The 9,653-nt window shown below is 41.4% G+C and overlaps 1 protein-coding gene across 2 annotated transcripts in view; it reads right to left on the minus strand.

Annotated features, from left to right (window-relative positions):
* rerg (RAS-like, estrogen-regulated, growth inhibitor) overlaps window positions 1-3,826 on the minus strand; it is a 33,014-nt gene extending 29,188 nt beyond the window's left edge. The window contains exons 1-2 of one of the 2 annotated variants that reach the window (XM_034526507.1): window positions 3,594-3,826; window positions 3,448-3,489 (exon numbers count right to left, since the gene is read on the minus strand). The gene's annotated coding sequence lies outside the window, so the exon portion shown is untranslated. Of the gene's footprint in view, window positions 1-3,447 lie in introns of both variants that reach the window. The other variant, XM_034526506.1, reaches the window with a different exon arrangement.
* Between the last annotated feature and the right edge of the window lie 5,827 nt (window positions 3,827-9,653).

A 9,653-nucleotide genomic window follows, 5' to 3' on the forward strand; every position in this document is an offset into this window, starting at 1 on the left:
CCGGTTAGCTCAATGTGTCTGCCAGCACCTCTGGGGCCTAATAGTCCACACGTTGTATCTCGTTGTGAAGTACATGTGCATCTTAGAAATAGTCCAACACCTTGTTTCTTTTGTTGGTACGGGTTAAACAAACAAGATAAAACGTGTTAGAAAGCAGATTTCTCTATCATCAGACAGATGGCTCGCTGCCTCTCCTCGTCTTTACGCTCAGCTGAGACGCCCGGCTGCTGGTTGCAGCTTCATGTTCAGCCTCCGGACGTGTGAGTCGTCTCTGCTCACCCAATGCTCAGCAAGAGAGGGAAAAGAGTGTGTTCCCCTTCATGTTGGTTCCTGAATCCCTTCCACGTCTCAGCCAATGCTCATCTACTCGTGCAAAGCTTCTTCTTTTTGCTGCTGGTCAGATGGAGCCTGTGACTAAACTGCATAAAACCATCGGCTTCTGCGTGTTGATCAGAAATGAATCAGGCCAACTGAAAACTAACAAGAAAAATAACAAGTTCCGCCTAAATCTGATGTCACGTTGGCTGTAAATTGGTCATTAGATTAGATTTTTAGATTAGATTTTACTTTATTCATCCCCAGGGGGAAATTTGTTGAAGCAGCAGCAAAACATATTTTACAAATATACATATTTGCCCGGACATCCACAAGGGTGAGTGAGGCCCACGAGCAACACGACAGAAAGATGCGACTCGCCCGAGAAGGAGAGGAAGAACAAGGGCGGAAGGGAACGTCTTCAGTCATTGAGACACGTTGTGTGTAATGTCAACAGGAAATTACATTACATTACATGTCATTTAGCTGACGCTTTTATCCAAAGCGACTTACAATAAGTGCATTAAACCATGAGTCCAAACTCAGAACAACAAGAATCAAGCAAGTACAATTTCTTCAATAACGTCAAACTACAGAGTACTATCCGTAAGTGCCATTTAAGTGCTACTAAAGTGCTAAACAACAAAGTGCTATCGGTAAGGGACATTTAAGTGCTACTAAAGTGCTACTACGGCGCTACCTTCCCTATTCAAGGTATAGTCGAAAAAGATGTGTTTTTAGTTTGCGACGGAAGATGTAGAGACTTTCTGCTGTCCTGATGTCAATGGGGAGCTCATTCCACCAATGAGGAGCCAGCACAGCAAACAGTCGTGATTTTGTTGAAATGAACAGAATAGAACCCACAGAAACCGCCCGTAAGGCTCATTGATACATGTGTATTACTGTGAGCACACACACACACACACACACACACACACACACAGCAGTGTCTCTCCACTCAGTCATTCTTTTTCTTCACATTTTGCCATTAATGGCATTTATGGCATCCGCCCACTCCACCCACCATCCTGGCTCTCTCTCACATACACACTCACACACTCACTCACACACCTCAGTGGTCTCACTCTACGTCCATTGAAATGAGTCAGACTACTGCACAAAAAAAAATAATACGAATAATTTGAAATGGTCTCCAAAACAATGTATCCACACCTACACCTATCGTCACAATGACGCACTCCACACAAATAGTAACCACGGACAAACTTATGCAGAGTGCATCCGGGGAAGAAATGAGTGTGCAGTACACACTGAAAACAACACGTTTTGTTTGTATGACTGTCAGAGGACTGGTGCTGCTTCTCAGACTGAAGCAGGACCATTAGGTTGAGTCACTCTCACATCTACGTATAGCTGAAGTGTTTCTTTGACTCTTACATTATATATATATATATATATATATATATATATATATATATATATATATATATATATATATATATATATATATATACACATTCGATCCATGGTCATAATTCCACAGCACGGCTCAACAATGAACCTGCTGCCTCCTGCCTAGTTACCCATGGACCTTTGCTCCACAGGGACCCCATCCAAACTGTCAGAGTGGACACGAGTATATGTTTTATTCAGCTGTGTGCCCAGCTGGGGTTTCGTGTCATTTTTACCCTGAGAAATGAATCTGGGTGGTGGTGCCGCTGCGGTGCAGGGAGATTACAGGCCGAACCATGGGAGGAGACCTGCTGCACCGCACAGCTATACAAAGCCTGACGACCACAGGCCTGTCATCTGGGTGCACGCAGCAAACTGGTGCACTGCCTCCGGATGGGAATCAAGTCGGGGTGGGAGGGGGGAATGCAACAGAGGCCCACTCCCTGTTTTCATCCAGAGGGGACCGGTCTCTGTCTGATAGAATCTGGAACCAGCTTGATCAAACTCTTTCATCACAAGCACTCCTGCCTGAGAAGGTTTTTGTCTTTCTCCGTGTGTCGGCGGGACGAAAAACAAGCCTCTCTCTCTGAGTCATCCGCGGCTGAAGAAGTATATCAATCTTTGACTTAAGAAGCTGCAGAAATAGCACAACGTAGAATATACTCTGATGCAAGTTAAAGTCTAATTCAAGGTTTTACTTCATAGTTAAATAACAGAAGTATTTGGAACAAAGTGTATCGTTGAAGGCGCCCGCTGGACTTCTTGTGAACCAATAAAACACATTTGCATTACGTGGCGCTACCAGCACCCAAAACTTCAAAAGGTATACCTTCAAAGGGCACCTTTTGAAGTTTTTAAAGCCAGGGAGACACATTATAGTACGCCTACTTGTGTGTTAACAGCATCGTAATAGTTAAAGATGATTGTTTATTTTCCTTGTAAAATCTTGATTTAGTGGAGTAGCCAAAGAAGGAAAGTACAAGTGCCTCCGGATTGTACACGAGAGTACTTGAGTAAATGTACTTAGTTACATTCCTACACTGTCATTAACGTTTCACTTTATTGGGAGCAGGGTGCACTTGATCTACATAAGTGCATGTCAGTGTTGTTCCAGAGGACGCTGGTTTCCTTCCACCTTTTACTTCAGCTGGCATCACACGGCCTCCTTCAGGACCCCTGGGAGTCCCCATGCGGCCCGGTTTGGGAGGCCCCATGTGGGACGTGTCGACTGACCCTGAATCCCATTCAGATGCGCGTTATTACGCAACACTCCGAGCAGCTCGTGAATGCCAATTCCGTCCTCGAAGCGCAACAGGGGACCGCGGAGGAAGCTGAAGTAAACCCGCACATCCCTAAAGATTGAACCGGAGTTGCACTTCGATGGTTGCGTCAATAGACAAACTGAAATTGTTCACTTTTAGCATCACAAGTGACTGAATGGAAAGATTCGTCCAACTTTTAACTTGTCGCGTCGCTTTTCATCTTTAGAAATACGAAACAAACGCCACTGAGAAAACACAACTGAATATCAAGAAATACATGTTCATTTGAAGTCACGTGAATATTAAAACATGACCGCCAGTCAGATATATAATAGTGCATGACATGACCTCCCTTAAGGTCTCATCCTCAACCTCCTGGTCTCGATAAGAGGTTTGATAATGTCCGTGTCCAGAGGGGACGCGCACCTCGCATGAAAACGCCGACAGGGAGACTCACCCGCGACCGCTGAATGCAGAAGGATCTCCCGGTGATGACACGCTGATGAGAAAGAGAGAGAAATTCAAAAGAAAAACAACAAAAAGTGGCCAGGTCCGCTGATTTAAAAAAGGAGCTTCCCGCACGCAGATGCGGACGCAGCGCACCGCTGGATGGATGGAAGGAGGGAATAAAAACAGCTGGATGGACGGACTGGAAATGGGGCAAGGGGGCTGACGGGTGCCGAGCGGACAGACCGAGCTCTGACTGGGATGAATGAATCCCTCAAACGGGGGATCAGTGGAAATACACGGAGCGGAGCTGCTGGAGAACCCGACGCGCTGCTGCCTCGGACCGGACTGCTGCTGCTGCTGCCTGCTGCTGCTGCTGCATGCCGCTGCATCTACACACCGAGGGGCGGGCAGCGGCCTCTAGTGGCCGGGAGCGGTAGCGCAAGCTTCGGGCTTTTGACGAGCAAATCCACATTTAAATATGTCATTGTACTTAATTGCTATAATTTAAGATTTGTGGTGTAAAAAAAAGAAAAAGAAAATGCCACGTCACAATTTATTTCAGTGAGGGTCAAAACGTTGATGTTTCATGATCTCTGAACCACCAGGAAAGGAAGAGAAGTCATTATTCGTTTTACCGCTGGATTTTAGTCGAATGTGCAGTTATTTCCAAAACTGAAGAGGAATTTGACTTATTTCATGGTTCCACTCCATCACATCAATGAATTGGTAATTAGGTCAAGTATCTTGTGAACTAACCGGATTATTCCGCTCTTATACTCGGTCAAGTGAGCCGCCTCTATTCATGGTGTTACGGTACGGAGGCTCGTACGGCCCAAAAGCACGGAGATGTTTTGTCCAATTTGATATAACAAGTCAAAAACAACATTATTTTGGACATTATATGAAATAATATTATAATAACATATGAAATTACACTACTGTACTGTTTTTAATTGAAAGTCAGCTCAAATTCAATGATTCTATTCATAATTTCACAATATTATAACTGTTATTAAAGCAGATCCTTAAAAGGTTATATACAAATGATATATACAACCTATGTCCTGTTATTTTCAAAGGTTATATCAAACTTTCAATCAATTTCGGTTAAAGTTGATCCAGTTACTCTCCAGTTTTGAGTACATTTTAATATGATAATGTCACACTATGATGAAGGGAAGGACTTGGATGCATACTTGGATAGCATGGCACAGGGACCTGGCGATCACATACTACTGCAAAGGGCTGCTAAAATGTTTTTTGTTCGATTTTCTCACAGGGTTCTTTCCTCTTCTATCTCAGTTTAATACTGGGAACGTTTGTCTCTGTTGGTCCTTGGGCAAATTGCAGAGGGGCACGGAAAATATTATAAGTCAGATGTTTAGTCTCTTCATTTATTGAAAACATCAAGGAAGCTGAAAGAGAAAGAATCTTGAAGAAAAGGCTTCCTTAGACTCTCTATGGCTAGCTATGTGCTTCTTTGTGAATGCTGGTAAAGTTCTTGCCATATGGCTACTTCATGAATAGATTTTGTTATTTATAACTAAATCGTTTGTGTGTTGGAATATTGTTGTACATGCTGTTTTTGTTGTTGTTTTTTTACTTAATGGCTTACTTAAAATGATAATTAATAAACATGATCATTGATCAAACTTAATATCAATTGCAATAACTTTGTTACAATTTGAATTTTTACATGTCAGAGTTGTACTACTAGTTGCACGTTTGAAGATGACTGCCAAGATTCAGACTGGATATCCGTTCCTGATGATTCTCAACCGAAAATGGTTTCCTACAAAGTAGCAAAGGACGGCGCCGGCCAGGTCCAGATCACCACAAGCTTTCAACTTTATTCATTTGTGTCACATATTTCTCCTTTTAAACACTCTTATCCATCTTTTCTCAGATCACACTCGACATCCAGACACATCTCACTGTGGGCCAGGAGGCTCGGTCTAACTTCGCCTGTCAATTCTCCAGTTTCAGTGAGCTTTGTAGCCCACAAAGCCCTCCTCCACAGTTCCCACAATGCAGCTGCGTCCTTTCAAATAGCACACTTCCTGCTGAAGGTCAGTGACTTATGCATATAATAATCCAGTGAATTATATACCTGGTGATCAATAACTTTCACACTGTCACAAGAGTCCTGCAAGGTGAAAAAGTGAACAATACATATATTGTTACATCATTATGAGCAAGACGGTGACGCTCACTGTACTCTTCTCACCCGACAGGCCTGCCTGTCACAGTTAAGTTGAGACTTGGGACGACAGAATTGAGGGAACAACTGAAGCTGTCCAACTGCTCTGACATCAAGGGACCGCCAACGTCTGTCCTGTAAGTACATCGTCAGTCAGATGCATCACTGATGAAATGATCAGCTCCCAGGTATAGAAAACATAATTGAACCGTGTCTCTCTAACAATTCTTACTCTGAAAACCTAAGGGGAAAAGTACATGCGCTAAATCTCAGGAATCGGGCGGATCTGATACCCGGTGTGGCCAGTCACTACAACCTGACTGCCCAATATGTCTGAAACCCTTTTTCTCACTATAATGTCAGAAAAAAAACATAAATGAAAGGCAGTTTGTTGCATATAACACCATAACTGAATTCATGTCGGCATACAGATAACTAAAAGCTGTGAGGCTGTGTGTGTGTGTGGGTGGTTACTTCTTTCTCTCTTATAAGGCCACACAAGCTGATGGGAAATGTGGTCTTAATACATTATTTTAAGAAGAAAACACATTGTAGTGTCATGGGGAAAGAACATTACTTCCTGAAAGCAATGTCTTTCACCATTGCACCACTTCCTTTTTTTTAGATGCAGTATAGCTGAAAGTGTCACTAATGTCTTTTTACACTGTTGCTCGTTACAGTTAAAAAACAATTGATGTGCATCGAGAATTCTTGAAGGAACTAGGGTATTAAATTTTTTTTAATTAAATTTTTTCGTTGATATTCATGATCCACTGAGGATGCGTTAAGGGGTCGTGCACAGCCACGACCTGCAGGACATCAAAGCTCACAGAAACGATCAGGTGGGCCAGTAGACTGTCCCATTGTATGTCATGTTACATAATACTCATGCTGCATTCCAGTAGCATTATACTCTATTTATAATACGGGTAGATGAAATCAAGGATTCTGATTGGTTGAGAGTGAGTCACGGGGTGTACTTTATTCAGCCATAAAGTCCTGTACACCTGTTTACATTTATCTGAGCATTCCATATCAGTGCGCACTCAAAATAACAGGTAGATTTTGCATAGTCGTTAGTTTCGTTTCAAGCTGCAAAACACGTTTTGTGTGAACTTTGATATTTTGATTGTGGTTAGAAGAAGAGGAACTTCAGGTGGACGTCATGCTGCCATAGATAAGAAAGACATTGAGACCTATGAAATGTTGCGCAACGAAAAAAAGCTCCCTTCAAAGCTACTGGCACCAAATCTAAATGGAAAGACGGCGTTGGAGTGATAATAATAATAATAATAATAATAATAATAATAATAATAATAATAATAATATCCTTCTGGAGAAGGCACTTCCAACTCCGAGCCACCGGCAAAGAGAGCAAGAGCGGTCGGAAGCGATATCATCAGAGACGAAGGGGACATGAGAAACGTTTTCCACGGATGCACAAGTAACGTTAATGGAGATATCCAAATAAACATGAATAAACGTTAATGTTTAAATTAAATTGTATTGTATTGCAAGTGTCCCATTGTCATCTTTGTTATTTTAATGGAACCTTTATAAAATGAGCAATGTGAATGAATGAGATGGTGTGAGATCTAGCTAGGCTAACAAACGTGATGTTCCAATGCTGTTTGTCTGTTGCATAGCAACAGCCCTGCACACGGGGACTATTTTCTCTCGGCTACTGAAATGCGATACACAACGTTTGGTGGCTACAACTATTTTGTGCTGAAAGGCAGCTTACTATTTACTTACTATTTATAATGTCTCTGGCAACCGTATTATAAAAGCAATAAGGTCCTCGAGGCAGGACTGTACCGTCAATAATGTCAACAGGACATTATTGACGACACAGTCCTGCCTCTCGAACCTTATTGCTTAAATATAACACAGCGTTTTCTGCTGATACCGTGTATTATTTTTGGTGAGTACATTAAGTATGCTTGACTGATAAAGTGATTTATACTGTGATACACATGATGAAGTCTGCTATCAGTTCACCACTGTCACCGGCTGTTCATGTGGAAACTTTAATAATGTTATCTTTGTACTTTATTTATACTCTCACATACATTTATGTATCTGAAGTGCCTACCAACCAACAAACTGTCATCATAAAACCCAGTCACCCACTTGATCAGAAAAACATGTGATTCAACAAGCCGTTGAATTGGCTCCCATTCCTGTGTCACATGCAAACTCATGTTTGTTCAAGAATAGAATACATTTCATGGATTAAATGTTATTTGTCCGTGGGGTTGGTTTACATCAGAGCCTGTGTTTGTCTTTCAGTGTTGGTGATTATCTGTCTGTGGCAGAAGAGGCTCACTGCTGAGAGGAACACGCTCTAACGTTTTGCAACTCCATCAAGAGACGTCTCAAGTCAATTTTCTGTTAGTCCTTGAGAGACATTTTCTCCATGATTAACATGGTTACTGGAGTAAAGTTCGCTCTCTGGGTCACAAAACGATGTGGAAGCAACCTTCACGGCTTTTATATTGTCTTGCAACCGCTTTTAATATTGTTTAACTCAAGTTTAGATGGAGACCACTTCAAGAATTCAAATGTGTGTCCTAGAATAGAAACCACAGTTCAGACACATGTGATTGAAATGATCTTTTGAATGATAGAGACTGGAGATGAGGGACTTTTTTTTTTCTGTTAATGGTTTTTACCTAAAAGCTTCTCTTAAAAAAGAAGAAGAAGTGAATCATATTTTGTTCTGTGTGTTTAGCTTTCTTCTTTAATTCAACATATTTATTTGCGGACAAGGTTTTGGCACACAAAGAAAACATGAATACGGACAACAGCTCTTTCCTGGGCATCGTCTTTGATGTGTGATTGACACAATATTAAAGATAAAGAACTTACTCCATGAGAAGAATAACAAATACTATTAATATTCAGAACTTGATAGAAAACCAACTGGGTTGGTACACCGATTTAAAATATTTATTATTTCAAATCTCTAACTCCTAAGTTACACTGAGGCTCTTTCTGACCTCGACCCTGTGGAGAGAGTAAACGGTGAACTACAAACTGCGTCACGTGACTCGGTCAGAGATCAGAGAACGCCGACAGGTCGGCGCGAGCCACCTTCTGACTCTTAAGTAGCTAAATTAATAACCCTAAATATAAATGGAAAACGGAATAACGAACTGCAAAAGAAAATACATCGACGGAGCTACGTGGCAACAATGTTATTTATTCACACTTTAACCGCAGGAACTCACAGACTGAAGTAAGTAGCAATATTAACTTTTATTTTGCTAGCTGCAATAGCGGACCAGCTCAACCTACAGCAGGCTTTCTGAAAGTATGTAAGTTCAACAAATATATGTTCGACTTATTTTACTTATTTTAGGATATTTATTTTAAAAAGTGAGCGAGTCACGTTGCGGTGTTAGAGGCCTCGCTTGCATGCTAGTCTATATTGTGATAATGAAGCTAGCTAGCTTATATGATTTGTTCACCGTGACAAGCAAACGCATATAATATATACAACTCCACAACAATATAATAATGTTAGGTTTATTTGAGAAAAAAAATAAATACACATAAATATATTGCTGGTGAAAAGATGTTGCTAAATCTGCTTGGCATTGATGATAAATGATCATCTTGAGGCATATCTTTCAGCATCGCCTGCTTGGTCCTTGACGTTCAACAACTAGAGGGAAACAATTCCCAAAGCTGACGCTAGATGTCGTGTTTGCTGAACTGTAGTTTGAACAGTTTTGAAATGCGGGTTATCGGACCTGTAATCCAAATGTCGCCTCATGTTCAATGACTTAGATGATCGAGGAGCATCAAGTATGTCACGCAAACGAATCAAATGCTCTCTTAAATGGGACTCATTATACCTTCATGTGATGAGGAGTCTTTCTTTTGAAAACATGGTAAACAAATGAATAAATAAAATGGGACAAATGCAGCTGAGCGTAAACAGTAATGTTGCAGACTCAATACGTGTGTTAGTTTTCGGTGTTCTGCGGTTAGCGCTCCCTCCCACT

The sequence above is a fragment of the Cyclopterus lumpus genome, chromosome 23 (assembly GCF_009769545.1).
Source record: "Cyclopterus lumpus isolate fCycLum1 chromosome 23, fCycLum1.pri, whole genome shotgun sequence".
Taxonomy (NCBI): domain Eukaryota; kingdom Metazoa; phylum Chordata; class Actinopteri; order Perciformes; family Cyclopteridae; genus Cyclopterus; species Cyclopterus lumpus.